Source organism: Carcharodon carcharias, chromosome 7 (assembly GCF_017639515.1).
Source record: "Carcharodon carcharias isolate sCarCar2 chromosome 7, sCarCar2.pri, whole genome shotgun sequence".
NCBI classification, from domain to species: Eukaryota; Metazoa; Chordata; class Chondrichthyes; order Lamniformes; family Lamnidae; genus Carcharodon; species Carcharodon carcharias.
In genome coordinates, this window is record NC_054473.1 from 15,744,095 (window position 1) to 15,770,984 (window position 26,890).

At 44.5% G+C, this 26,890-nt stretch overlaps 1 protein-coding gene across 2 annotated transcripts in view; it reads right to left on the minus strand.

The window, feature by feature from the left end:
* sema3b (sema domain, immunoglobulin domain (Ig), short basic domain, secreted, (semaphorin) 3B) overlaps nucleotides 1-26,890 on the minus strand; it is a 428,874-nt gene that overhangs the window by 383,386 nt on the left and 18,598 nt on the right. The window contains exons 1-2 of one of the 2 annotated variants that reach the window (XM_041191339.1): nucleotides 25,092-25,110; nucleotides 16,860-16,909 (exon numbers count right to left, since the gene is read on the minus strand). The gene's annotated coding sequence lies outside the window, so the exon portion shown is untranslated. Of the gene's footprint in view, nucleotides 1-16,859; nucleotides 16,910-25,091; nucleotides 25,111-26,890 lie in introns of those variants that run through there. The other variant, XM_041191338.1, reaches the window with a different exon arrangement.

The window sequence follows — 26,890 nt, forward strand, 5'->3', positions numbered from 1 at the left end:
AACAATACTGCTATGTCATCACCTCCCCAGTGCAGCTTTTCGATGGTACACACTGCTGCCACTGTGCATCGGTGGTGGAGGGAACAAATGTTGATGGTGAAAGGGGTGTCAATCAAGCGGGCTGCTTTGACCTGGGTGGTGTCAAGTTTCTTGAGTGTTATTGGAGCTGCACTCGTCCAGGCAAGTGGAGATTATTCCATCACACTCCTGACTTGTGTCTCGTAGGTGGTGGACAGGCTTTGCAGAGTCAGGAGGTGAGTTACTCATCACAGAATTCCCAGCCTCTGACTGCCCTTGTAGCCACACTATTTGAACTGGCTGGTCCAGTTTAGTTACTGCTCAATGGTAACCCCCAGGATGTTGATAGTAGGGGATTCAGCGAAGGTGATGCCAATGAATGTGAAAGGAAGATGGTTAGATTCTCTCTTGTTGGAGATGGTCACTACCTGGCGTGTATGTTACTTGTCACCTATCAGCCCAAGGAGGACTATGAACCTACAATCTTCTGACTCAGAGGCGAGAGTTGTGCCACTGACCCGTAAAACTGTGTGTTCACTACAATGATAACTTGTTCTGGAATCCGACTGTAATCATTGTGGATCATTTCAGTAGCAGCAAAGAGTAAATTGCATCAGTGCAATTACCAGAGAAGTGTGGTTCAGATACAGTGGCACATCCAGCCTCAAGCATCCTGTTAACAAGAACATTATTCTAAATAAACCGTGTGCCCTTGTTTCATGTAGTGGGTCAAAAGGTGGAGACAGCGTCAGCATGTGGAGTCAGCAAGCTAACAATATGCTCTTACTTAACTGAAGGATTTCCACCTTGGGTGTACAGATTGCTCGACATGTGCAGTTAGCATCAGGTTTCTGGCATTGACGGGGAGGATTAGCTAAGACTCTGGATGGGTTATGGAATCGTTAACCCGTCTGGAAGGGACCATTTTGAGACTGTCAGAAGAATTGAGCTTAGGCCGTTGACGAGCAGGGAGTACGAGAGTATTCTCTGGGTAAATTAGGGCCTTGTGCCATTTGGAAGGAGGCTAAATTTTGCTAAATTTGAAGGAAGGACATGTTTAAAATATCAAACTCAAAGGAGAGGAAGGGGCTCCCCACGAATTCAGGGGAAGCCTTTAAGAGGTTTGCACTAGGACAGCGGCTGGCATCCTGCAGTTTAATAAAACAGTTGAATTTTCGAATCCAGTCAAGCAGCGCATAACCTAAACTACAGTTCAGTCAACTGCAGCCATTTAGATTCATGCCACAATCTAGGAATTTGGGGAGAGAATTTGGATTTGGTCAGAAAAGTGAAACATTAAGTTTGAAATGGATATCTGAAGTTTGGGCTTAAAATGGCATTTTTGGTTTCTATCCCTTCCCTTGCCTTGCTCCTCTCTCCTCACAAGTCGATAAACGGAGGCACAAAACATCAATGAAAATAAATAGCTATATACAAAAAGAAAGAAGTGTACTTTTGCCTACTATCAGCGGCAAGAGCGAGATTAGCCCTGGGTGAAAACAGCATGGAGAGAGAGTGAAACAAGAGTGGGGGGAGAGACAGAGACCCCCAAACAGCGATTTATACCAACACTGAAGAAACAAAGAGTGGCGTCACAGGAGAGCAGGCAGGTGATTGGCTGGCGAGTATTTCAAATTTTAGCTTTGCTTTAGATTTAAATTAACACCTGGGTAACTCTCACTTGTTGATTATTAATAAATTAGTAACTTAAGGATAGGGGAATATTAAATAAATAATAAAGATAACACAACAAAAAAGAGCGAAGACAGAGCGGCTGTATAAAGAGTGGAAGCTTACGTGTGAGGGAGCGGGCGGCTGTATAAAGAGTGGAAGTTTACCTGTGAGGGAATGGGGCGGCTGTATAAAGAGCAGAGCGGGGTTTACCTGTGAGGGAGTGGGGCAGCTGTATAAAGAGCAGAGCGGGGTTTACCTGTGAGGGAGTGGGGCAGCTGTATAAAGAGCAGAGTGGCGTTTACCTGTGAGGGAGTGGGGTGGCTGTATAAAGAGCAGAGTGGGGTTTACCTGTGAGGGAGTGGGGTGGCTGTATAAAGAGCAGAGTGGGGTTTACCTGTGAGGGAGTGGGGTGGCTGTATAAAGAGCAGAGCGAGTTTTATCTGTGAGGGAACCGGTTCTCACCCAGACAATCAGCGGTGCTAGAACTCAAAAGGAGTTACATCAAGACAAAGGAGAGAGCTGATTGGTAGGTAGTGGATAAATTTTTTTCCACTTTAAAGCGACGTTAAAGAGTCTCAGCTATTTGTTTTTTTTAAAAAAACGAAATAGTTTTCTACTTGGCTTAAATTTAAGGAAATAGCCTTTTTATTAAAAACAAACAAAAAGTATAGCAAGAGATCTCAGTCCCATGGGTTGTACGGCCTGCAGCATGTGTAGACACTCCTTGCAGTCTGGATGACCACATGTGCAGGAGGTGCTACTGGCTTAACCAGCTTCAGCAACGGGTTTCGGAACTTGAGCGTCAGCTGGAGACACAGCGGGGCATCCGCGAGGCTGAGGGTTACGTGGACAGCACGTTTTTTAGATGTGGTCAATCCACAACGTAAGGAAGTGCAGTCAGAGAGGGAATGGGTGACCACCAGTCAGAAGAAGGGAGGCAGACAGGTAGTCAGGAAAACCCCAGAGTGCATCTCACTCAAGAACCGTTTTTCTGTGTTGGAAAGCGGTGAGGGTGAAGGTTCCTCTGGAGATTGCAGCCGGAGCCAAGTTCACAACACTGTGGGTGGCTCAGCTGCACAAGGAGGGAAGAGTAAGAGTGCAAGAGCAACAGGATCTGGAGACTCAATATTGAGGGGTGACTCCAGGATGGTGTATTGCCTCCCCGGCGCCAGGGTCAAAGATGTCACAGAATGGCTGTAGGGCATTTTGAAGGGGGAGAGCGAACAGTCAGAGGTCATGGTTCACATTGATACCAACAACATTGGTAGAAAGAGAGGTGAGGTCCTGCAACAAGAATTTTGGGAGCTAGGTAGCAGAGTAAAAAGCAGGACCTCAAAGGTTGTAATCTCTGGATTACTCCTTGTGTCACGTGCTAGTGAGTTTAGGAATAGGAGGATAGAGAGGATGATTGCTTGGCTGAAGAGATGGTGCAGGAGGGAGGGGTTTAGTTTCCTGGATCACTGGATCTGTTTCTGGTAAAGGTTGGGTCTGTACAAGTCAGATGGGTTGCAGCTGGACCAACATCCTTGCGGGGAGGCTTGTTTGTGCTGTTGGGGGAAGTTTAAACTAATTTGGCAGGGGGTTGAGATACAGAGTGGAGGTACAGTAAGGGGTGATGGACAGTCAAATATAGAAGAGAAACTAAGCCAGTCTGGAAGGCAGGTCAAATATAGACCTGTTAAGGCACAAGGGAATAATGAAAGGCTGGATTGCATATAGTTTAATGCAAGGAGTCTTACAAGTGAGGCAGGTGAATTGAGGGTGTTTATTAACACAGAAATATGATATTGTTGCTATCACAGAGACATGGTTGAGGGAAGAGCAGGACTGGCAGCTCAATATTCCAGGATATAGAATCATCAAGCATGACAGGAAGTGGTATAAAAGAGGAGGTGGCATTGCACTATTGATCAAGGAGTCAATTACTGCAGTAAGGAGGGATGGTATCTAAGAAGGTTCCTCAACTGAGGCTATTTGGGTAGAACTTAAAAACAAAAAAGGGGCAATTACTTTGCTGGGAGTGTACTATAGGCCTCCAAACAGTCAGGGGAAGATAGAGGAGCAGATATGTAGACCAGTCTCAGAGAAGTGTAAAAATAATAGGGTAATAATAGTAGGGGATTTCAGCTTCCCCAATATTAACTGGGATAGTCTTAGTGTGAAAGGCTTAGAGGGGGATGGAATTCTTAAAGTGCATCCAGGAGAACTTTTTGAGCCAGCATGTAGAAAGCCCTGCAAGAGAAGGGGTGGTACTGGACTTAATCTTAGGGAATGAAATGGTAGAAGTGTCAGTGAGGGACCATTTCAGGGATAGTGACAATAACTCTAAGATTTAAGGTAGTTATGGAAAAGGACAAAGATGGACTAGAAATGAAGGTCCTGAATTGGGGGAAGGTTGATTTCAATGTGATAAGACAGGATTTGGCCAAAGTGGAGTGGGAGCAGCTATTTGTAGGAAAGCCTATATCAGACCAGTGGGAGTCATTCAAAAAGGAAATAGTGAGAGTTCAGGGCCAAAATGTTCCTGTAAAAGTGAAGGGTGGGACCAACAAGTCCAGGGAACCCTGGATGTCAAGTGATATAGAGGATTGGATAAGAGAAAAAAAAGGAGGCTTATGGTAGATACAGTGGAAGCCCTAGAGTATAGAAAGTGTCGGGGGATACTTAAAAAGGAATTAAGAGAAAGAAGAGGGGGCATGAAAAAACACTGGCGGGCAAGATAAAGGAATGTCCCAAGGCATTTTATAAATATATTAAGGGCAAGATAACCAGGGAAAGAGTAGGGCCCATTAGGGACCAAAAGTGGCAATCTGCGTACAGCTGGAGGACATGGGGACGTTTTAAATGATTACTTTTCATCTGTGTTCACTGTGGAGATGGATGATGTAGGCGTAGAAATCAGAGGGTGGGGGTTGTGCTATACTTGAACAAATTAGCAATGAAAGGAAGGAGGTACTAGTGGTTTTAGCGAGCTTAAAATCTCCAGGCCCAGATGAAATGTATCCCAGGCTGCTATTTGAGGGAAGAGAGGAGATTGCAGGGTCAGTGACACTAATTTTCAAATCCTCTCTGGCCACAGAAGAGGTGCCAGAGGACTGGAGGACAGCGAATGTGGTACCATTATTCAAGAAGGGTAGTAGGGATAAACCAGGCCTCATTGGCGTTCAACTGCTTAGCAACCAATCACATGGTCAGGTCCCTGAGCAGCAAAAATACCATCAACCATGGAGGTCTTGTGGCACAGTGGATAGCACCCCTACCTCAGAGCCTGAACTTCTCGATGCAAGTCCTGCTCTGAATCTCATTAACCACAGAAGGAGTGTTTAGAATGTGGTTGAACAGCTAGATAATCAGCCTGTTAACACTTCCCCACTTTTCCCCAAAGGGTGGGTGATGATGCGAAACAAACCATTAACATTTTCTTTAGGGCTTCAAGTAGTACCATAACTTAAGTTGTCAAGGTCCATAAAGTAAGTTGCTGGGTTTCACCCTGAAAACACAAACTGTCATATGGAACATTTTTCGTATGATCAATGTTCTCTCACAATTAATCTTTTAATTAACAAATAGCTAACTCTAGCTCTTACCCCAGTCATTCAAACTTCACATAATAAAGACAGCGCAAATTGTTCACTTGATTTATATACAATCGCTGCAACTGGAATTGGAAACATTCACCTTGTCTTCCAGTTCCTCAGATAAGGAATGAATCCCGGGAGCCAAACTCAACCAGTGCCAGAAGAATAGTGAATTGGGTATTTGCCTGAAGTCCATATTTGAGATATTTCCTACATTACAACAGCGACTACACTTCAAAACACACTTCATTGCCTGGAAAGCACTTTGGAACATCCCAAGGTCATAAAAGGCACAGTATAAATGCAAATTATTTATTTTATTCAGACTTGGACCTTGGCTATTTTGGGCAAACATATTGGACAGCTCCGATTCCCATATCTACAGTCATTTGCTTTTGATTGAATATTACACTTTTAAGTCATAAATTGTAAATTTGGTGAGCTAATAAAATCGTCACTAGACTACAGAATAATTTGTTACATAGTAGATAATTCACAGTGTAAAAGACTGTTGAGGGGGCAAAACTTCACCTTCAACAAATGAGTAATAGATAAGTAGGGCAACAGAAGTAATAGAGTAGCAGGAATGTTCAGTTGGTGGGGGAATAGGACCGTTCAGGTAGCAGTTGGGGAAAGCTTTAAGAAAATCAAATGATAGACTTGAATTACAATCCATCAAAGCTAAAGGGGGAAAGGTATGTATTGCATGGAAGTCTACACTGTTGCATCTAAACCAGAAGATTGTGGGTTCAAGTCCCACTCCAGAGACTCAAGACAAAAGTCTAGGCTGATACTCAAGTGCATTATTGAAGGAATGCTGCACTGTGGAAGGTGCTGTCTTTCAAAACAAGCATTAAATGGAGGCTTCATCTGCTCTCTCATGTGAATGTTAAAGATCCCATATGGCACTATCTTGGAGCAGAGGAGCTAGTGCCATGGTCAATATTTACCCCTCAATGAACATCGCAAAAACAGATTATCTGGTCATTAACACATTGTTGTTTATGGAACCTTGCTATGCACAAAACTTGGCTGCTGCATTTCCTACCTTACAACAGAGGCTACACTTCAAAAAGTACTTAATTGGCTATGTAGTGCTTTGGAATGTCTTGAGGTTGTGGAAGGTGTCATATAAATGCAATTTTTTCTCTATGTTGCAAATCATAGCCTGGCAAAATCAATGGCCAATTGTCCTACTCCTACTCCTACTTTTTATCATCTTATGAATAAAGTAGAGGCAACAGAAGTCAAAGAAATGATTCAATGGAATGGATAGATCAGCAATTAATGACAAAACCAATAGCAACTCACAAATTGGCTCTGATTTCAGGGACCAAAGAGGGCCATTCAAAATTAGCATTTCAAGATTCGAGTCGAAATGAAAATTTAGGCATCGTTTGTTAACACAAAATATTTTGGCGACTTAGATGTGATCTTAGCTTTTTGTAATCTGATTTTACAAAGCCCGTTGCAAGTAATGCATATTGAATATTCCTTATGGGAGGTACAGAATCTTACATCTTCATTTGATTTTGTTCCTGATCCAGAAAGACTATTGCAATCTTTGTGAAATATGTGAGACTTCGGTATCAACATCAGCAAATGCCACAACAACCTGGAGTTCATCCAAAGATGAACACAATGTCAGGTTTTGGAAAGTGCTTGAAGCTACTGCAAGAATAAACCTGAAACTTAATAGAAAACTGGGTGTACCTGAACTATCTGAGTGGGCATCTGTCACAGGCATCATTACTAGTGAAGGTTATTAGGCCTGTCAGAGTGTCTCAACAAGTGAACAATTGCCAGGCTCACAAGCAAGAGAAGTGATGAAGAGACTCCTAGAGATGGTCAGTTCCATACAAAACTCCGAAAAAGATACCACCATTTAAAAGATATTTAGCAAGAACTGCTGAATGGAACTTGAATCGGAAACAGGAAAAATAATTGGAAAATAAAAAGAAAGATTGCTCATACAGTAACAGTCGTGAAGTTCTATAGGCTTGAGAGACCAGTATAAACTGAATCATTGCCAGTGGTATTGGGAAGATTGCAGGAACCATGTTATTATGATAAAAACAAAAAAACTGCGGATGCTGGAAATCTAAAACAAAAACAGAATTACCTGGAAAAACTCAGCAGGTCTGGCAGTATTGGCGGAGAAGAAAAGAGTTGACGTTTAAGAGCAGTGGCAGTCAATTAAACTCTTCTCTTCTCCGCCGATGCTGCCAGACCTGCTGAGTTTTTCCAGGTAATTCTATTTTTGTTTTACCATGTTATTATGAATCGTTCTGCATGATTTACATTCAAGGGCTGATGCAAGAACTTCATTCTATACACTTTCTTATCATTTGCTGGTGCAGAAGCAGAGAAGGTTAAGGAGAGAATTAGCAGATGTACTTAGAATTATGACAGTGATTAAGAGCATAATTAGGGAAAGATTATTTCTTCTGGTCAGTGCAATTGATAAACAAAAAGACTTGTATTTAAATTGCGCTATTCACAATCCCAGAACGTCCCATAGCTCTTCACAGTCAGTTAAGTATTTTTGAAGTGTAGTCACAGTCACTGATGTCATAAAGGAAACAAATGGGATACATAAATTGCACACAGCAAGATCCCACAAACAAATAATGACCAGATAACCTGATTGGTGGTCGAAGGATAAATATTGGCCAAGAGTGATAATATAGGATTAGTTTTAGATTAATTGAGCAAAGGTTAGAACAAAATTCACACAAAGGTTACAGAATGTATTAACTCAAACAGCTATTGAAGCCAATTGAACTTTTAGGAGGTAATTACATAATCATTTCAAGAAAAAATATTAAAGCATGTTATGTGTGAAAAGTTCAGGAAAAGTGATTAGAGTAAAAGTCTCCCACTTGGAGCTAGTGGTGCCAGGAGCATGACGAGGCAAACTGGCCCTCGAGGGCCAGAGTTCACCAGCAACAAACTCCGTGCATTAGGCTTCAGCCCAGAATGACATTGGACTGACCACATCTGCTGAGGCACAGAATGAAGGAGAGAATGCCTCCATGGCAAGGTGCCCTTAAAGACCAGGTAAGTTAATTTTAAACAGCCGGGACTAGGCAGGCAAGCTCCAGTGATTTGTGTTGGGGTGGTGTGTGTGTGGGGGGGGGCAGCGGGTGGTGTAGAGGAGGAGGAGGTGGGGGGGCGGTGAGGGGGGAATGTTATCATATTGAAGCAGCAGTGAAGTTGCCACAGGGACAGCCACTGCTGCTGGTATCTCCTCCTTGCACCAAGAGGTGGCTGTAAGGGAGCCCAACCCCCACCCCTGCCAAGAATCTGCCAATTTTCTTACCCATTGGAATCAATGGGATTAAAATCGTTTGGGCTTCTGTAAGGGGTAGGTGATCCACACTATTCAACTGCAGCAGCAAAAGCAAAACTCTGCACCAAGTTGACATAGCAACTCCTGAAATTTCTAAACAGCTCATAGATTTTACTTTCAATCTAAAGACTGAGAAATCAGCATGGAAGAATTCTACCTCTAAAACCACCAACTGGTTCCACTGCAGTTATAAGCAGACATTCCCCCTCGGTGGTGGGGGGAGGCAATAGCATAGTGGTATTGTCGCTGGACGAGTAATCCAGAGACCCAGGGCAATGCTCCGGGAACCCAGGTTCGAATTCAATAAAAATCTGGAATTAAGAGTCTACTGATGATCATAAAACCATTGTCGATTGCTGTAAAAACCCATCTGGTTCACTAATGTCCTTTGGGGAAGGAAATCTGCCATCCTTACCTGGTCTGGCCTACATGTGACTCCAGACCCACAGCAATGTGGTTGACTATGAAATGACCTAGCAAGCTGCTCAGTTGTATCAAGTCAAAAAAAGGAATGAAATCGGACGGACCACCCGGTATCTACCTCGACACCAGAAACAACAACGGAAATATCAGCCCTTACGACCCTGTAAAACCTTACTTACTAACTATTGCCAAAATTGAGAGAGCTGTCTCACAGATTAGTCAAGCAATTGCCTGACATAGTCATCCTCATGGAATAATACCTTACAGATAATGTCCCAGACACCACCATCACCATCTCTGGGTATGTCCTGTCCAACCAGCAGGAGAGGCCCAGGAGAGGTGGCAGCAGAGGGTATAAAGTTGGGAGGGAGTTGCTGTGGGAGTCCTCAACATTGACTCCGGACTCCGGACCCCAGGAAGTCTCATGGCATCAGATCAAACATGAGCAAGGAAACCTCCTGCTGATTACCACGTACCGCCCTCCCTCAGCTGATGAATCAGTACCTCCTCCATGTTGAATACCACTAGGAGGAAGCACTGAGGGTGGCAAAGGACACAGAATGTACTGTGGGTGGGGGACTTCAATGTACCTCACCAAGAGTGGGTCGGTAGCACCACTACTGACCGAGCTGGCCGAGTCTTAAAGGACATAGCTGCCAGACTGGGTCTGCGACAGGTGGTGAGGGAAAAACATACTTGACCTCATTGTCACCAGCCGGCCCGCCGCAGATGCATCTGTCCATGACAGTATTGGTAGGAGTGACCACCGCAAAGTCATTGTAGATACGAAGTCCCACCTTCATATTGAGGACATCCTCCATCATGTCGTGTGGCACTATCACTGTGCTAAATGGGATAGATTTCGAACAGATCCAGCAACTCGAGACTGCGCAGCCATGAGGCGCTGTGGGTCATCAGCAGCAGCAGAGTTGTACTCAAACACAATCTGTAACCTCATGGCCCGGCATATCCCCCACTCTACCATTACCATCAAGACAGAGGATCAACCCTGGTTCAATGAAGAGTTCAGGAGGACATGCCAGGAGCAGCACCAGACATACCTAAAAATGAGGTGTCAACCTTGGTGGAACTATAACACAGGACTACTTGCATGCCAAACAGCATAAGCAGCAAGTGATAGACAGAGCTAAGCGATCCCTCAGCTGACGGATGAGATCTAAGCTCTGCATTCCTGCCACATCTTATCATGAATGTTAGTGGACAACTAAACAATTCACTAGAGGAGGAGGGTCCACAAATATTCCCATCCCCAATGATGGAGGAGCCCAGCACATCAGTGCAAAAGGCAAGGTTGAAGTATTCGCAACAATCTTCAGCCAGAAGAGCTGAGTGGACGATCCATCTCAGCCTCCTCCGGAGGTCCCCAGCATCACAGGTGCCAGTCTTCAGCCAATTCAATTCACTCAATGTGATAGCAAGAAACAGCTGAAGGAACTGGATACTGCAAAGGCTAGGGGCCCTAATAATATTTCGGCAATAGTACTGAAGACTTGTGTTCCAGAACTTGCCGCGCCCCTAGCCAAGCTGCTCCAGTACAGCTACAACACTGGCATCTACCCAGCAAAGTGGAAAATTGTCCAGGTATGTCCTGTACACAAAAAGCAGGACAAATCCAACCCGGCCCAATACCACCCCATCAGTCGACTCTTCATCATCAGTAAAGCAATGGAAGGGGTCATTAACAGTGCTATCAAGTGGCACTTGCTTAGCAATAACCTGCTCACTGACGCCCAGTTTGGATTCTGCCAGGATCACATAGCTCCTGACTTCATTGAAGCCTTGGTTCAAACATGGGCAAAAGAGCTGAACTTCCGAGGTGAGGTGAGAGTGACTGCCCTTGACATCAACTACCCCCACTACCATCCTGGGGTTACCATTGACCAGAAACTGAACCGGACTAGCCATATAAATAATGTGGCTGCAAGAGCAGGTCAGAGGCTAGAAGTCCTGCAATGAGTAACTCACCTCCTGACTCCCCAAAGCCTGTCCACCATCTACAAAGCACAAGTCAGGAGTGTGATGGAATACTCCCCACTTGCCTGGATGAGTGCAGCTCCCACAACACTCAAGAAGCTTGACACCGTCAAGGACAAAGCAGCCCACTTGATTGGCACCACATCTACAAACAATCACTCCCTCCACCACCGACAAACAGTGGCAGCAGTGTGTACCATTTACAAGATGCACTGCAGGAATTCACCAAGGCTCCTTAGACAGCACCTTCCAAACCCACAACCATTACCATCTAGAAGGACAAGGGCAGTAGATAGATGGGAATAAACTAACTGGAAGCTGGCCTTCAAGTCACTCACTATCCTGACTTGGAAATATATCACCATTCCTTCACTGTCGCTGGGTCAAAACCTGGAACTCCCTCCCTAACAGCACTGTGGGTGTACCTACACCACATGTACTGCAGCAGTTCAAGAAGGCAGCTCACCCCTACCTTCTCAAGGGCAACTAGAGATGGGCAATAAATGCTGGCCTAGCCAGTGAAGCCCACATCCCGCGAATTAATTTTTAAAAAAACATTGTCGGAGGTGGTTTCTGACGTAGATTCTGTGAATATTTGAAGAGCAGGGAGCTCTCTTGAGGCTTCAGACATTGCTCCACTTTCAATCAACGTGACCAAAACTCAAATGTATCCTTCACCATTCTGCCAATTATAGGCATGCCCATTGCAGAAAGGCCATCCAACCAACGGAACAAGTGGCTGCATGTATCTTAGGAGGGTAATTGTACTTACCAAGGATCCCAGTTCAGAGCCTCACTCAACAGAAGCGTGGATTGCATTTCAGGCTCAGTGATTCTGTCCAACTCCCAGTCATCCAGTCATTCATTTAAGAAATTCAGAAATGTTTTCATAAGTGGCATGTCAGTCAACATTCCCACCAAACAAGTCCCTTCATCAGAAATTTCTTCTCAAAACAGATTAATAGTATTGAGTGTCTTGATGGATTTAATGTACTATTTTAGCACATTGAAGTTTATGTGTCAAAAATGAAAAACATTTCCGTTCTCATTAAAAACTGGTTCAACTAAAGAATCGAAGTATCAAAACATGCTAGGTGAGAAATAGAGAGTGTGAACAAGCCTCTGCCCACACTAACAACTTGTATATAAAAAGAGCTCTTGACTGGAAAGATTAAGTCACTGATCTCAATGGTCATTGATTAATTTTAACAGTGACCCACTAGCACACTGAAGTTTGCAGCTTCGCTGCGAGGAGGTAATCTGACACACCACCATTGTCTCTCATTGCAGAACCCAATCAATTCCCCATCCTAAACAGAATGAAAGGTGGGAAGCTACTAAATGGGTGGGCAATCCTCTATCAGGTTACTGTCCAGGTGGTCATGTTGAAGATGACCCCACCAGCCTTAATACACTGACATTGACCATTTGGTCAGGCTCCAAATAGGGTTTTTTTTTAATTTGTTTATGGGACCTGGGCATCACTGACTAGGTCAGCATTTATTGCCCATCCCTTATTGCCCTTGAGAAGGTGGTGGTGAGCTGCCTTTTTTGAACTGCTGCAGTAGATACACCCACAGCGCTGTTAAGGAGGGAGTTCCAGGATTTTGACCCAGCCACAGCGAAGGAACGGTGATACATTTCCAAGTCAGGATGCTGAGTGGCTTGGAGGGGAACTTCCAGGTGGTGGCTTTCACATTCATCTGCTGCCTTTGTCATTCTAGATTGTCACAGCACTCATGGGTTTGGAACACAAGAATAAAACATGCTCGGTCATAACGGTCTCCTCATAGCATGAGCATTGTCTGAACAGAATAACCAGCAGAGTATTTTCACGCACACAAGTATTTCTAAGTTGGGAAGCAAAGTCAACTCTGGCTCCAACTTATATTTCCATTGTCTGCAGGGGCCAAAAGATTGTTCAACAGAACTAAAGTTGATAAACCATTCAAGCGTCCCTCCCGTGGATTTCAAGCAGTGATTTCCGCGTATCCCTCCTTGCTGCATCCAATTCACGAACAGTAATGAGAGCACTATTCAGCAGTAAGGACAGTCATGCAGATAACAAGAGCTTCAATCCAATTCTAAGCTCCAGTCTCTGTGCAAAGCTGGGACCACCTCATGGGAAACTCTTTATAGTCAAAGAATAATTAAACAGTTTAATTTGTACAGCATCCATTTGGCTCCAAGGCAATTGCATATTTTGGGAACGTTTTCATAACAATATAAATAATATAGTGGGTTAATGGTTCATGTACACTTAAGTGAAGAGAAATTTTCATAATTTTAAAAGGGACAGTGTTGTGGTGAAAGTGTCTGGCAAACCGTCATATCTTGCAAGAGATGGGGGAAGAGCTAACTGGCATGAGTGTTATTTTTAAAGCAATTGTTTTCCTTGATGTGTTCTATGTCCATGCGCTGTGTGCGCTTACAAACAGAAAAAAAAGTTTGCCAAACACATTTTCCTAAAGCTTGGAGTGAGAGGATGCCATCTGGCCAATCGAGCCTGCTCCCTCCAGAGTCCATTTATGATTATTCTATCATGGACATTCATAAGAACATACGAATTAGAAGCAGGAGTAGGCCATTTGGCCTATCGAGCCTGCTCCACCATTCAACAAGACCATGGCTGATCTGATTGTTGCCTTAACTCCACCATCCACCTGCTCCATGACCTTTGACTCCCTTGTAGATCAAAAATCTGTCCAACTCAGCCTTGGATATATTCAAAGACCCAGCCTCCACTGCTCTTTGGGATAGAGATTTCCTCCCATTTATCTGATGTCTTATTTAAAGGAATAATAGGTTCCATCCATGCTATTAATGCCCATAAAAACCTCAACAGCTATCAATGTTGATAACACTTTTTATATATATTCTTTGGAAGGTGGGAAAGGGGCTAATGAAATGGGCTTGTCTAAAAATGAGAATAATGGAACAAATTATTTGCTTGGCTCTAGCCCAGAGTCTGTTTGAGTTCCACGCCGTAATCTCGCAGCATAAGGACAACCAAATTCAATCTCCCTACCGATAACATGGTGCAGTAGGTAGTGTTCCTGCCTTTGAGTTAGAAACTCCAGGTTCGAGTCCCAACCCCAGCATTTGATGGCCAGGGAAGGTGGGTTCATAAGGTGTCCAAGCCGGTTGAGTATCGACCTGCAAACCCACCCAACAAGAGCAGGAGGTAAAAGTGGGAGAGATTCCTGGTCAGCTATGTGATGGAAAGAATGTTGGAGCTTCTACCATCACTATCCTTAGCTCCAGGCTACAACATGCATGGTGCCACAGCATCAACTGTGTGAACAGCAACCCAAGACCACATCTAACATCTAGACAAGGCAGGGCTGTCCCAAGCATACCTGAACATGTCAGAAGGTCATGAAAAGTTTTGTGTATATTTGTAAACTTTTGTTGCCTGCCTCTAATCCTGTCTGGTTACACGTTACACAAGGATTAAAAATAAAGTTGCAGATTTCTTTTTTGTGGGGTGTTACCTAAGCAGGTACCTTCCACCAATCCAAAATACTATTTTTATCGAGGCACCACATGATTGCAACACATTGAACTGAGTACTTATGTTTATGCAGTGTGTTATTATGAATAATACCTCAAAGCACTTCTTAAATATAATGGGAAGGATGTTGGATATAAGATGCAGTGCAGATTCACTAGGATGCTGTCTGGTGTGATGAAACATTAGCATGCAAAAATACTTGACAATGTTTCTTAAAGCAACCTAGGCAGCAGGCAATATGATGTGAGTGTTTCATATTTTGGGATGATGGGTCAGTATAGACAGAAGCAGACTGTAGTTCATAGACCTACAATGAGGAACTTAGGCCAGTGGTTCTCGACCTCTCTTGGTTGAAGGACCCATTTTGAAGTGAATTAGTAATCACAGACCCCTAACCATGTCATCACAATTATAACATATGAAAGTGCTGCATGTAAAGAGTATTTTAATATTGCTTTTAAGAAAGCAGCTAGCTACTTAGAGATATCAGTGAGATGAGTGTGCTTCCTTTCGCTGCACAGTCTGTCTAACCTTGGCTGGAGCTTGTGTAGAAGCACAGAGAGGGTAGCAGCCCAGAGGCAGCAGTAGTGAACAAATCATGATGATGTAAAATGGTGCAAAGGCGTTATACTCTTATAGACAAAATACAGCACGACAATAACCCTTTAACAATAATTCACCCACTTTGTAATCTTTGTTTCTCCCTCTTTAGAACAACCTGCACTAATTTACCATTTCCCTCTGAGTGAGAGGGCAGCAGATTCCCACCAATCCCATAACACAAAAACAAGATAACATAATAATTATGGAAAAGGCTCAACTGATGACCTTCACCCTGTGAAATGATGTTAATTTGCAGTTGTAAATATAGGAAAATAAATGCTTTAGTTTATATAGAGTCTAGTTGGCTCCTAGTGTCTTTTTTTTTTAATTATTCACAGGATATTGGCAAGCCTAACAAAGCCTGCATACTGATTGCTTTACTTAAGAGAAGGTGGTGGTGAACCACTGCAGTATAGTAGGTTTGGTGCAACTGAGCGGCTTGCTAGGCCATTTCAGAGGGCAGTTAAGAGTCAACCACATTGCTGTGGGTCTGGAGTCACATGTAGGCCAGACCAGGTGAAGATGGCGGCTTCCCTTCCCTGTAGAACATCAGTGAACCAGGTGGGCATTTACGATAATCCAGTAGTTTCGTTGTCACCATTGCTGATCCCGGGACAAGATCTTCCAGCTCTGCGGAGATCGGCAACAGAGGCAGATGGGCCTCAAAAACACCGGCACCGGCCAGCTTGCCCATTCCCCCAACACCATTGCCAGCACTGACCATTTTAGGGGAAGCAGGTTCAAGGTCCGGCAAGGCTGTCCACCCCATGAGGTGGGCAACCGATTAGACTCATTAGGAGCCTTGTTAATAGAAGTTAAAGGAAGTTGACTTGGCTTTTCCAATCGGACCCCAGTTTCCTAATGTGACTGGTGGGGCGCGGGGGTGGGGGGTCAGTTCAACTGCCTGGAGGTACGCACCTAGTGGGAGGCCAGGGTCTCCAAACGGGGTTACAGGCCTTCCCGTCCCGTTGGGTTGCGGGTGCGGTCGAGAGAAGATCCCCACACCCTCCGCCAACAGTGGTGGCCTTGCTGTTTTTTTTTTTAGTTTTTATTTTTATTTGAATTTTTAAAAACATTGGTGAGAATGCGCTTCCGTGTTGAAGCGCCCACTCACTTACTTACCCTCTCCTGCAGCCTGCTTCTGCTCTGAAGCTGAAAGGCTTTGGACCGGTTTTCCAATCTCGAGAGCTTGCCTGCTGCCAAACCTGTCTCCTTACCAATTAAGAGGGCAACCCAATCAAAACCCCTCAAGAGACTTTATTCCCCCCTCCCACCCCAGGGCCAGGTTTGGGACCCAGAAACACCCCCAGCTCTTGTTTCCTGCCCCAAGTTGAAAGTTCATCCCATAGATTCTTAATTCCTAATTTATTTAATTAACTGAACTTAAATTCCACAGCTGCTGTGGTGGAGATTGAACTCTTGCCTTGTTTATCCTTAGTCCAGCCCCATGCGTGTTACGAGCCCAATAACATAACCAAAATCAGATGGCCTTTTAATTCTTTGTGTCACACCAATTGCTGACCTCTTCAAAGTGCCTGATACAACTTAGATAAATTTAATCTGATAATTTCATAACAGGGTTACAAGATGCCGTATGTATAAATGTGAAACTAAAACTGGTTCAGATCAATGCGATAGCTGTTATTAAAAAATACATACATGTATTACGTATGCTCCCATTCACAACTCTCTCGGGTCTTACCTTGTGTTCCTGGTCTGAAGAAGCTCGGGAAACTCAGGAAACCGGTCACTCTGAAAAAAATAATTTTTAAGACGTTACTACGTTAATCAAGGTAAAGAAAAAATAGAGGAGCACAACCTCAGGACATTTCAAAGTGTCAATCAAGTGCTTTCTGACATGTAGCCACTGTTGTAATGTTGGAAACATTGCAACCAATTTGTGTATGTGAAGCTCCCACAAACAGCAACGAGATAAATGACGAGATAATCTACTCCTTAGTTGGTTGAAGTATAAATATTGGCCAGATAGAACTCTTCTGCTTTTCTCCAAAATAGTAGTGTGTGATCTTCTATGTCCACCTAAGAGGACAGGAGAGGCTTTGGTTTAATTGGCTCATCTGAAAGACGGCACCTCTAACAGTGCAGCACTCCCTCCGTACTGCAATGGAAAGTCAGCCTAGCTTTTGTGCTCAAGTTCCTGGAGTGGGACAACCTGCTGACTAAGAGATAAGAGTGATATGAACTGAACCACGGCAAGCTAAACTAGGCTAAAACAAGGGTAGTTGGATTTGATAAACATCAAGGACGCAGGAACAATTGAAGGCTGAAAGAACATGTCCACATGCCCATGCATGCACGTCCATACACACCCACATGCATATGCACGCCCACATGCACACACATGCCCATGCACACCCAAAATGCATGTGCCCATGTGTAGCCAATTTGTGTTAACCACCAAACATCTCTACCCTCCCTTTCCCATCCCTGTAAACCATAGTAAAAATAAACTGATTCTGCCCTGTTGGAAGTATAATGTGGCAGAGCGGGCACAGTTGATGATAAAGAGTGAGAGAGAAGGCTGTTAAAAGCCAGGGATGATCTGTACTTCAGGGGATGTCAAGGGAGAGAAAGGACAATTGGCAACTGCGAACTAACAGAGACAGATAACAGACAGCCACAGTCATTCACCAAGTCATTGTGAAGGACAGCCAGGTTTAAAGAAATATCACAGTTCTGATGCAGAAGCCTGAAGCAAAAATCTGCTATGCCTTTCGTCACCAGGATTTGGTACAACAAATTTTGTGACATTTTTTTAAACAATGTTATTTAATTAACCTTGATAACTTGAAGGGAGAATTCATTGTGAATAGAACAGAGAACAAACTGCTCGCAGACACTGCAGCATTTTGTCTGCTCAGATTAAATGTCCCCATCAGGAGCAATTGCCACTTCTCAGTTACATTCTGTAAACATTCTCATTTAGGAGAGGCTTAGTTCCAAACAGGTCTTAATGATGTAGAAAGCGCATGACCCAGAGGGTCCCGGAGGTGTTCCAGTCTTTGCGTTGACCTGAGATTTTGACCTTGTCTAGTTCTGAGAACTGACTATGAGCTTTCCTGCCTCTCACTCCCCTCTCTGGGTTAATGGCTAAAATAAAACGATTATCATTTTCGCCATTCAGTTCAGGAGAGGAAAATGGAGACAGGGAGACATACAATGACACATCTTTCTGACCTAAGAATCAGAATTGATAGATGCAATTATCAATACTACAGCTGGCACACGTCAGCAAACCTTCACCCCAGACAGCAAGGGGAACCATGGCAACGGTAAAAACCTCGCTCGAGAGCAAGCCGGCATCCACTCGGACTCTGGCTTCCTCCTTTAATGGGGCTGAGCAAATGGGTAACTTTCATGGTTATGAGGACCATGAAAAGGTTGTAAAGCCTGCACTATCTTCTCTCTTACATAAGAAGCCACAGGATGCAACACGGACCAATCAGACCCAGTAGGAGACACCATCGTTTAGATGAGCGCCAATTAGTCCATTCTGCTTTAAAAGCAAGTAGTATCAATCTATCAAAGTGCAGGGGCATTATCCCCTCGGTCCTCCCCCCAACACCAACGAAATAGATCATCCAGGAAGATGGTGGAGTGGTGACAATGCCACTGGATGAGAGACCCAGGCTAATTCTGTGGGGACAGGGGTGGCAGCCGGTGGAACTTGAGCTCAATTAATAAATCTGGAATATAAAGCTATTTGCAGTACCGGTGGCCATGAAATAATTGTCACAAAAACCCATCTGGTTTGCGAATGCCCCTTTAGGGAAGGAAATCTGCCATCCTTACCTGGTCTGGCCTACATGTGACTCCAGGTCCACAGAAAAGTGGTTAACTCTTAACTCTGAATTGGAAAGCCACTCAGTTCAAGGGTAATTAGGGATGGGCAACAAAAGCTGGCCTTTGCAGTAATGCCCACATCCCATGAAAGAATTTTTAAAAATCTGGCCATTGCCTCATTGCTGTTTGCAAGACTTTGGTGCACACGGGTTGGGTACCAATTTCCCTTTTCATTTCAACAGCGATTACACTTCAAAAGCACTTCATTGGATGTAAAGTGCATTGGGATGTCCTAAGATCATAACAAACTACTGCGTAAATGTGAGTCCTATGGAGTAAGCAATGCGTTGCCACCCGGCTGAGCATTGTCCTCGTTCCTTGGCATCACAGAACCCAGGAGCAAAGGCTTTTTTAATCATTCCTGAGATGTGGGCATAGCTGACAAGGTTGGCATTTATTGCCCATCCTTAAATAAATGAGCGGCTTGCTAGACCATTTCAGAGAGCAGTTAAGAGTCAACCACATTGCCAAGGGCCTGGAGTCATAACCCAGACCAAGGGCAACAGATTTGGAGCATTGGTAAACAACCCACTAGTTTCATGGTCACCATTGTTGATGATGTCTTTTCAATCCCAGGTTTATTTGATTAACTGAATTCAAATTCCCCCAGCGGCTCTGCTGGGTGGGATTCGAACTCATGGGAAGAATTTTCGGGTTGGCGAGGGGAATGAGGCTTCGTGAAGGGTTTATTAATTAAATTTTAAAATTTCAAACATTTGATGAAAATGTCCCAGCTCATGCGACGCTGTCACATGAGGGGACATGTCTAAATAATTTTTCTCTGTCTTTAACACAAACTTTCATTCCGAACTTAATCTCCCTGAGGCAGCTCCGTGCCTCAGGGAGATTTCTGCGCTCATTTTGAGTGCATGCGCAAAAGAGCGCAGTCCCCAACTCAGGGAATCCCCCTCCGCCTGCACAGGGAGCGCTCAGGACTTAATTGGCCCGCCCACCTAAAATGGCGGCATGGCCCCGACCGGGGGTGTCGATCAGGTTCACGCCCGCCGTCGCCCGCCCCTACACAACCCCACCCCCGCCACCTCCCCCCCAGCTCCCAACGGGGGTGGGGGGGGATGTTTCTGCCCCATGTCTCTGGAAACCAGATTATTATCAACCTGGCAGACATCTGACACCGAAACCCACTGCACACTTGCAGTGAGGAGTGCGAGAGCAGGCAGGTTGGAAATAAATCAGTGACTTGCAGGATCCGCTGGGCCAACTCTTAAAAACAATGGAATGTGTTTGTTTTAACTATTTCTAAATGTGAGGTGATCCAGTAGTGTTTGTTTAAAATTAGACAAATAGCCAGGAATATTAACATATCCTTTAATTGCCAAAAATACCCTGGCTGCTTCGAGATTGGTGTGAACACACAGCCAAGTCAAAGTGAAAATATAACAAAAAAATGGTAATGGTTTATAATGTTGCTTATGCTCCAGACAAGGCTTCTCTCATTTAATTTCATTTCACCCTAACAACATGTCCTTTACTCCTTTCTCCCTCATGTACCTAGCTTAAATAATATGCTATTCGTCTGAACCGCTCCATATGATAGCAAGTTCCACATTCTCTGAATAAAGACGTTCCTCCTAAACTTCTTATTAACTTCATTCGTGAGTAACATATATGGCAGGTCTACAGATAGTGTAGGACTCAGGGGATTGGGAGTAATATATTAACATGGATTGAGGTTTGTTCACTGCACAGAAAACAGAGAGTAAGAATAAATGGGTCATTTTCAGGTTGGCAGGCTGCAACCCGTGGACACCCACAGGGGGCAGTGATTAAGTTTCAGCTATTTATGACCTTCAGCAGTGAAGAGTGTAATATATCTAAGTTTGATGATGATACAAAGTTGGTTGGGAAAATAGAATGATATGAAGAGGGCGCAAAGGGACATAGACGTGTTAAGTGAGTGGGCAAAAAGGCTGCGGAATCCATGGATGAAATTTTACAGCCCCATCATAGCGAGGGTGGTGCCATAAAATGCAGCGAGCCATTCAAAAGTTCATTGACTTTGGTGGGACTGTAAAATCCCCCCAGAGTAAAATTCCACCCTATAAATGTCAACACTCGAGGGAAGAGGTAGGGCAAACAAATCCAGATCTACTTGGATGTCGAAAGAAATAGAAATTAAGATTTGACTGTTCACATTTTGCATCTGTTTCCTTCAAGTATCCTCATGACAGATACCGGGTGGATAATACAATGGAGAACCAAGCCGAATGTAGAAGGCTCAGACAGGAATTGAAAAAGCTAATAAGAGAAGCGAAGAGGATATATGAGAAGAGGTTGGCAGCTAAAATAAAAGGGGATCCAAAAGCCTTCTATAGGCATATATATAGCATAAGGATTAAGAGAGGCGTGGGGCCAATTAGAGACCACAAAGGGGATTTAGTCATGGAGGCAGGGTGCATGGATGAGGTATTAAATGAATATTTTGCATCTGTCTTTACCAAGGAAGAAGGTGCTACCCAGGCCACGGTGAATGAGGAGGTAATGCAGACGGTTGGAATAAAATTGATAAGGTGGAGGCATTGGACAAGCTATCAATATCTAAAGTTGATAAGGCACCAGGACTGGATGAGATGTATCCAAAGATGCTGAGAGGAGTGAGAATTGAAATTGCAGGGGCACTGGCCAGAAATTTCCAGCCTTCCTTTTTCTCATGGGTGGTGCCAGAGGACAGGAGAATTGCAAATGTTTGTTCAAAAAATGAGTGTAAAGATAAGCCCAGCAACTACAGGCCACTCAGTTTAACCTCAGTGATGGGGATATGGTAATTTCAAACAGAATTAATAGTCACCTCCAGGTTAATTAAGGAAAGCCAGAATGAATTTGTTAAGGGCAAGTTGTGTTTAACTAACTTGCTTGAACTTTTTGATGAGGTTGCTGAGAGGCTTGATGAGGCTAATGCTGTTGATGTGGTGTACATGGGCTCTCAAAAGATAGAATTGGGTCATTATCTGAAAAAGAAACATTTGCATGGCTTTGGGGAAAAGATGGGGAAGTGGCATGAGGTGTATTGCTCCTTCAGAGTAGCTGGCCCAGACATAATGGGCTGAATGGCCTCCTGTTCTGTAACCATTCTACGATTCTATGATTCTAATGTGTGGAAGCTACTTTGATAGTAACAATGGAAAAGCAAAATATTTTTCAGAAGATGAGAGATTAGTGAATGTTGGTATGTAGAGGAACTTGAGTACACAAAGCACAGAAAGTTAGCATGTAGATACAGCAAGTAATTAGGAAGGGAAAGGCTATGCTAGCCTATCTTGGAAGACAGTTGGAAGTGTACGGAAGTCTTGCTGGAGTTAGTTAGGGTCTTGGCAAGATCACACATGGAGTACTATTTACTGTTTGGGTCTCCTTACCTAAAGAAGGACATAATTGCCTTAGAGGGGGGGGTGGGACAAAGGTTCACTATATCGATTTCTGGGATGACAGGGGCGTCCTAGAAGAAGAGATTGCGTAGAATCAGCCTATATTCTCTGGGCAAAATTTTTACCTGGGCAGGTGGGCACGCACCCAACCCGCTCGAGCGTAAAACAACGCCCATTGACGTCAGGCGAGTGTCCCGAAGTCAACACGCAGTCGCGCAACATTTCAGACAGCGGGCACGTGCCAGAGTCGGCAGCGCACCAGCTGACAATTTAAAGGCCATTAAAGGATCAAATAAATGGAATTTTTCACTGTCCATCCAACCTTAGGTTTCCTAAAGCAAATACAAATAAAATAAAATTTTTCAGATTTCATTTATATCGTGTCCCTACTCATGTGACATGAGGGGACATGTTTTATAACAGTTTTCTAATGTTTATAAATTTTTAAAAAAAATTCTGCATCTCTCCCTGAGTCAGCTCTGTGCCTCAGGGAAATTCTCAAGCACACACTCAGGAGCATGAGCAAAGTTTATGCCCGCCCCGCTCGCACTGCACCCCCCCCCCGCCCCCCCACCCCCACCCCGCCTCCACCCCCACCCCCCGGCCGCACAGGCAGCATTGAGCGCTGCCACTCACGTTTCACACTGGGTGGGCCTTAATTGGCCCCGCCAATGTGAAATCGTCTTCCAGCCTCGATCTCAGGCAGCGGTCAGCTCCCCGCCGAGCCTGCCCGACAAGGGCTAAATCCTGATCCTGGAGTTTAGAAGATTGAGAGGTGAACCTATTGAAAGATACAAAATTGAAAAATATAAAAGATATTGAAAGAAATAAAAGCAGCCCATGTCCAAATGCAGCAAGACCTAGACAACATCCAGGCTTGGGCTGACAAGTGGCAAGTAACATTCGTGCCACACAAGTGCCAGGCAATGAGCATCTCCAACAAGAGAGAATCTAACCATCGCCCTTTGACATTCAATGGCATTACCATCACTGAATCCCCGACTATTAACATTCTGGGGGTTCCCATTGACCAGGAACTGAACTGGACCAGCCATATAAATACTGTGGCTATAACAGCAGGTCAGAGGCTAGGAATCCTGCGGTGAGTAACTCACCTCCTGACTCCCCAAAGCCTGTCCACCATCTACAAGGCACAAGTCAGGAGTGTGATGGAATACTCCCCACTTGCCTGGATGAGTGCAGCTCCAACACCACTCAAGAAGTTTGACACCATCCAGGACAAAGCATCCACAAACATTCACTCCCTCCACCACCGACACACAGTAGCAGCAGTGTGTACCATCTACAAGATGCACTGCAGAAACTCAGCAAGGCCCTTTAGACAGCATCTTCTAAACCCATGACCGCTACCATCTACGAGGACAACGGCAGTAGATAGATGGGAACCCCACCATCTGGAAGTTCCCCTCCAAGTCACTCACCATCCTCACTTGGAAATATATTGCTATTCCTTCACTGTCTCTGGGTCAAAATCCTGGAACTCCCTTCCTAACAGCAATGTGGGTGCACCTAAAACACAGGGACTGCAGTGATTCAAGGACACATCTCGCCAGCACCTTTCAAGGGCAAACAGGGATGGCAAATAAACGCTGGCCAAGGTAGTGACACCCACATCCTGTTAATGAATTTCAAAAAATTCTTAGAGGGCTTCACAGGGAAGAGTTTAGAAATAAAACTCAGTTTCAGAATAAGGTGCTGCCTGCTTCGGTCTGAAATGAGGAGAGATTTCTTCACTCAGAGGACTGCAAAGCTTTGGAATTCTGTACTGCAGTTGTTGAGTATATTCAAGACTTAAACCAATAGATTTTTGGACACTAAAGAAAACTAGGGGTATAAGGATAGGACAGGAAAATGAATTTGAGATCAAAGATCAGTCCTGATTTCATTGATTTTTTTTTATTCATTCATGGTATGTGGGTGTCACTCGCTCCTATAGAGGTACCCAGTATCACAGGTGCCAGTCTTCAGCCAATTCGATTCACTCCACGTGACATGAAGAAATGTCTACAGGCACTGGAGACCACAAAAGCTGTGGCCTCTGACAATATTCCAGCAATTGTACTGAAGACTTGTGCCCCATCCCTAGCCAAGCTGTTCCAGTACTGCTGCAACAATGGTATCTACCCAGCAATGTGGAACGTTGCCCAGCTATGTCCTGTGTGCAAAAAGCAAGACATATCCAACCTGGCCAATCAGCCTACTCTCCATCATCAGTAAATTAATGGAAGGAGTCATCAGCATTGCTGTCAAGCAGCACTTGCTTAGCAATCACCTGCCCACTGATGCTCAGTTTGGGTTCCGCCAGGGTTACTCAGCTTCTGACCTCATTACAGCCTTGGTTCAAACATGGCCAAAAGAGCTGAACTCCAGAGGTGAGGTGAGGGTGACTGTCCTTGGTGGAATACTCTCAGTTTGCCAGGAGCACTCAGCACACCATCCAGGACACAGCAACCTGCTTGATTGGGATCCCATCCACAAACATTCACTCCCTCCACCACTGACGCACAATGGCAGCAGTGTGTACCATCTACAAGATGCCCTGTAAAAACTCACTAAGGCTCCTTAGGCAGCACCTTCCAAACTCAAGACCAATACCATCTAGAAAGACAAGGGCAGCAGATAGATGGGAACACCACCACTTCGAAGTTCCTCTCCAAGCCACTCACCATTCTGACTTGGAAATATATCACCGTTCTTCACTGTCACTGAGTCAACATCCTGGAACTCCTTCCCCAACAGCACTGTGGGTGTACCTACACCAAGGGACTGCAGTAGTTCAAGAAGGCAGCTCACCACCACCTTCTCAAGCGCAATTAGTGTTGGGCAATAAATGCTGGCCTAGCTGGTGACACCCACTTCCAGTACAAATAAATAAAAGGAAAAGCTAGGCCAGCACATATTGCCCAATTCTAATTGCCCTTGAGCCACATTCTTGAACCGCTGCAATCTGTGTGGTGTAGGTACACCCACAGTGTTGTTAGGGAGGGAGTTCCCTAACAGGTGGAGCCGCCTCGAGAGATCATATGGAAGAAGATCATATGATCCTCTGCCTGTTGCTATTTCTTACATTCTTATTTATCAGTGACTCTCTCATATCAACGAGGTGGTGAACTTCTGTACTCCCAGGCACCACTCTATAAAAACAGGATGAAAGATGACATCCTTAGGCACTCTACCATGCCATCCCTTTTATGTGGCATGGTGCCACATAAAAGTGGACCAAAGGTTATGTTTCAGACTGTATTTGGGATTTAGTAAGGCAAGAGCACCAACTACAGCTCTATGTGTGTAAAGCAGACAAAGTTCTGTCTCTCCCTCGTTCTCTCTTTCTACATGCCCAGTAGTCTGCTTTAGTCTTGATGGAAATAATGTCTTCTTCCTCACATCAAGGAACAACAGATTAGTTACATCTCTGGTTGCCAAGGTAGTCGATGCCAAGCTGCCTGGAGTCCGTACAACTTGGAACAGCGAACTTAAGCTTAGGGGGACTGAGAAACCTTTGCTTTACAAACAGGGCCCAGTGGAACAAAAGACCATGACAACTGGGCCCAGGCAGCAGTCAACGCTTTTCATGGCAAATGACATCTCAACTGACAAAACAACTTAAGAAACCCAGGGCTGGTTAACCCCTTCAGCCCACAATGTGTTTACCAGTGTACGAACTTGATTTAGGCCTTGTTTTTGTAGAAGTGTGGTCCGCACCGTTGTGCCAGCTTATTTAACAACGAGCCTGTCACCTCTTGAAATTGGCAGCACGACAGGCTAATGATCCACTGACATCATCTCGCCATTGGACTGAAATCGTCTGTAACAACAACAATACAGCTGGCACTGCAATGTCTTTGAGGCCGCACATGTTCACACTCCTTCCTGTCGCTTCCCCCCCAAACCCCCCTCTCCACATTCACGGGGATGTATAAACGCAAGTTTTCCCTTCCTTTCCCCTGGTGCCCTAGCCATGATCGTCACTCATTCACCCAACACGTGAACACCAGACAAACTGGTCAGCCGTCTTATTGCTGTTTGCAGCACCAAGTTTTATGCAAATAAATGTCCACAATGCCTTGCTTCAAGGTCATTCGCACACGGTCCCTGAGGTGTGCCTGAGATGTTTGCTGAGGTATGGTGGGAAATAATTTCACCAGCTGGGTATCCTAATATTGCTACCCCGATCACCGTGATGTGTGGGTAAGAGGCCCAAGCCATTGTGTTGGGCAACAACAACAACTTACATTTATATAACATGTGGACCTGGGCACTGGAATTCCCTTCCTAAAACTCCACACATCTCTCTCCTCCTCAGAGATGCTCCTTAAAACCTATCTCTTTGGCCATGCTTTATGTCGTCCGTCCTATTATCTCCTTATGTGACTTGCTGTCAAATTTTGTTTGACAGCAAGTGCCTTGGGACGTTTTACTCTGCTCTTTTTTTATTCATTCATGACTAGGCCAGCGTTTATTACCC